The following is a 3,981-nucleotide window of genomic DNA, read 5'->3' on the forward strand; positions in this document are numbered from 1 at the left end:
GAGACCAGACATATATGCAAGTTTCCAGGGACATGAAGCACGAAATTCCTGAAAAACTGAGTGTATGTACAGCTTCAAAGCATATCCCTCTGATGACGATTTCAATGATGTTGCATCTTCACTAGTCAAAAACATCTATGCCTCACTGAACCAGGTTCCTCCACTGGATGGAATGGCTGGAAGAACATCCTCGAGTTTAAAATGGGAAATTACAGAACGAAGCTACGGCGAGCTGGATGCACAGATGTTCTTATAAATGTAGGGAAAAGGGGAGGCCAAGATCCTTTAAGAAGTGTTAAAAGGCCTAAACATTTTGAAATCAATTTTCTTCCCAATTATCCTGCTGGTGAGGATGAGTGCAGCATGGAATCTAAACGCTTACAACTTGTGGAGGAAATGAAGAAATGTCATCCAAGTTCCACCCTGATATCACAGCACACGGATTCCACTTTTTCCTTGAGGAGAAAGGAGATTGTTGAGATTGAGTCTCCAGTAAAAGAGACTCTTCAAAGATGGCCATCACTCTTCACAGAATGACAAGTAAGTAACAATTAAATCACACAACCTAACACTACATTTACTTACCCTCATGTCATTCCAGATTTATATGAATTTCTTCAGATACAAATTCCTAAAGTCGTCCATCTCTGAGTGTGAAGAATATGAAAGCTCTTAAAAGCATATATACATTGATCGTGACATTAATCCATAAGACCATATATTAACTCTTTTTATAAATATACACATTTGCGTTTATATGAAGAATGTCTGTTACATTTGGGACACGATGAGAGTAATTGTGGCAATTTTCAAATATCCCTTTAACACCAAAAGCCGTAACCAAAAAGCCGAATAGATAAAGCATTGTTCTTTTTCCTTTTACAGATCAATTCAGAGTTTGTTCGCATCACAAGCAAAAACCTCAAGCAAGATTTTTTCACAGCACTTGATCAACATACAGCTCGATTTCTGAAAATTTTTGAAACCAAAAAAGGGACAGTTGGAAAAAGGCTTTCAGAGTTTTTTGATCAAATCAAGTTGAAGGTAAGCTTGTCATTGCTTCTTTCTTCAACCAAATTATATAAAACTTCATTCTATGTAAGTTTTTTTTTTCAGGGCACTGTAATCACTTCATTTTAAAATGGGTTTCTTTCTGACCAATTTTAAATACTTTTTCCAGGGCACTGACATCACTGCTAATCGCACAGCAGTTCTTCGTGGACTTCCTCTCCTTCTTGGAGAAGAAACCTCTGACTTTTTCAAAGCAACATTGGCAAGTACCATTCTTTGTATATTTCATTCTAAACTCTAATCCCCCACACATACATCACAAATAGGCATTCAGTCCCAGAAACAGACCAGACACAAATCTTTTTAAATGTAATTGTACATTTTCTTGTGTATGTTCTGCCGTCATTGTACTGTTCATTCTGTTTTATAATGTCTAACTTTCACACAGTATTTTAACCATTGTTTATCTCTGTTAGTTGTATGTTGAACAGAAAGTGATGGTCCTGATTCTTTAAGATACATGTACATTTGTGAGATTAACTATTTCTAATATAACCAGAATTTTAATATTGCTGTTCCTTTTTTTTTTTATAAGGACTGTGATTGTGACATACCCCAGATTTCCATCGGGATTCTAACTGATAACAGAAGGCAGCCAGGATTCTGCACAAGCACTGCATTTAGAGGATTCACACACCGCAATTATCCTCGAAGGAGCCATTGTGATGGACAATATTGAAAACCTCCCGGATGCCATGTGGCTACTTTTTGGGCTGATATATGCATTCAATTTGGAGTACCCTCCACAGCTCAAGAACACCTTTGATTTTATTCAAAGAGTGTTTATTTCTCTGGGACACAAATCCCTGAAACCAAAACTACAGTCCCTTAAAAACATGCTGCTCATGTAAGTGAAGGCTTTTTCAGATTGTTTTAAAGTGATAGTCCACCCAAAACTGAACGTTCTGTCATTATTTACACTCCCTCATCTCGTTCCAAAACTGTAAGAGAAAGGGTCTAGTCTTAAAACAAGTCACAAAGACATCTTGATAATAGAGGGACATAAACCGCTCAGGGTTAATTTAAAATATTTGTATGTGTGTTTCAGACACTATCCAAACTTACAGGTTTGGTATGAGATGTGGGAGAGTAAATTATGACAGAATTGTCAGTTTTGGGCTATCCCTTTACCATACCTTTAAGCTTGTTGCACAAACTTTCTAAAATGCACAAAAAAGTTTTGAATCGTATAATGGTTTTATTGTTAAATGTTTTTGTTTAAAATATTTTTACACTGCAAGGTTATTGTTTTTTTTTTTGGAAGTGTAATAAATTGTCCTGCATTAAGCTAACGTTGATGCTTTTAAAAGGTCAACTGTTCTGTTCATTTCAGGTCAAAGATTGTCAAATTCAAAATTCATTCATCAGTCATATTTTTTTTTTATTTTGGTTGCACTTGCGTTGCACATTTGTTAACAAGAGATGTGCTTTTTGTGATTAAAGTAAAAACTGTTTTATATTTAGGAGTGTCTAAATGATTGTTTGGTACACTGTATTTTACAATTAATAATAAATAATGTTTTACCTGAGGTCAGGTGTTGCTTTTGTTGCTGTTGTCTTTACTTAATTTTTTTAGTTCAGCTTACTTCAATTTTTTAAGGCAATCAGTTTCCAAATTTTTTCCTGGTAATGTGAACTCTAATAAGAAGTTAACACAACTAATGATTTTGAGTCAGCTTTACTCAAGTATACTTGATTAAAAAGTTTGGTATACAAATGTTATTAAGTTGTGCCAACTAAAAATTTATAAAATACTTTACTTGGAAATTTTATGGCAATCGGTTTCCTCAATTTTTCTAAGTAAAGTCAACTAATTACATTTTACAGTGTATATATATATGCTTTGGGAACGCATTCTGCGTGAGTGCGTCTCAAGCATCCATGTCAACTAGTCCAATGGCGAGAGTGAGCGTCAGGAGTGACGTCACGACCAGTAATTGATAAAAACCCCAACCGGAGCAACCGGTGTTAGCTTTCTGTGCCTCAGCAAGCGATCTGTGTCAAACCTGTCTGTCATATTTACTGTTGTCTTGTTCAAAGTTTATATATCATGGCGAAGCAACTATTCAAACCGTGTGCTTCTCCCTGCCCGCGTTATTTAACAGGTGGGGATACACACGAGCTTTGTGCAGTTTGTCTGGGAGTGGAGCATGCGTTATATATCTCAATGGGTCCTGCAGATAGTAGAGAAGGGTTACAGAATCCAGTTCGGTTCTCGTCCCCCTCGCTACAATGGGGTGTTGCTCACAGTAGTGCATCCCGAGCAGGCTCTGGTCATGGAGCAAGAAGTGAAATCTCTTTTAGCGAAAAATGCTATAGAGCAGCTGTATCCTCCCGACAGGGCATCGGGTTTTTACAGCCGTTATTTCATTGTTCCAAAAAAGGATGGAGCGCTGCGTCCCATTTTAGATCATCGTCTGTTGAATCGTACAGTTCAGAAATTAAAATTCAAGATGCTGACACTCAAACAGATCGTGACTCGAATCAGATCCGAGGACTGGTTCGTCACGATAGACCTAAAAGATGCGTACTTCCATATCTCCATCCTCCCTCAGCACAGGAAGTTCCTAAGGTTTTCTTTCGGGGGCAAAGAATACCAGTATCGGGTACTTCCCTTCGGTCTAGCTCTCTCACCCCGCACATTCACGAAATGCGTAGATGCAGCTCTGGCCCCGCTCAGGCTGCAGGGCATACGTATTCTGAATTACTTGGACGACTGGTTGATTTTAGCGGAATCAAAACAGTTGGCGGTTCGGCATCGAGATTTCGTCCTCGCTCATATGCAGAAGTTGGGTTTGAGGCTCAATACCAAGAAGAGTGTGCTATCTCCATTACAGAGGACCACTTTTCTTGGGGTGGTATGGGATTCGGTCACGATGCGAGCCGCTCTTTCGCCCGCTCGTGTAGCCA

The 3,981-nt window shown here is 38.3% G+C and overlaps 1 long non-coding RNA gene across 1 annotated transcript; it reads left to right on the forward strand.

Moving 5' to 3' along the window:
- The first annotated feature begins 413 nt into the window (after positions 1-413).
- LOC132112105 (uncharacterized) lies at positions 414-1,274 on the forward strand. The gene is made up of 3 exons (XR_009424890.1): positions 414-540; positions 886-1,044; positions 1,181-1,274. It is a non-coding gene; the product is annotated as an uncharacterized LOC132112105 (long non-coding RNA).
- Positions 1,275-3,981: the final 2,707 nt, after the last annotated feature.

The sequence above is a fragment of the Carassius carassius genome, chromosome 31, assembly GCF_963082965.1.
Source record: "Carassius carassius chromosome 31, fCarCar2.1, whole genome shotgun sequence".
Lineage (NCBI taxonomy): Eukaryota > Metazoa > Chordata > Actinopteri > Cypriniformes > Cyprinidae > Carassius > Carassius carassius.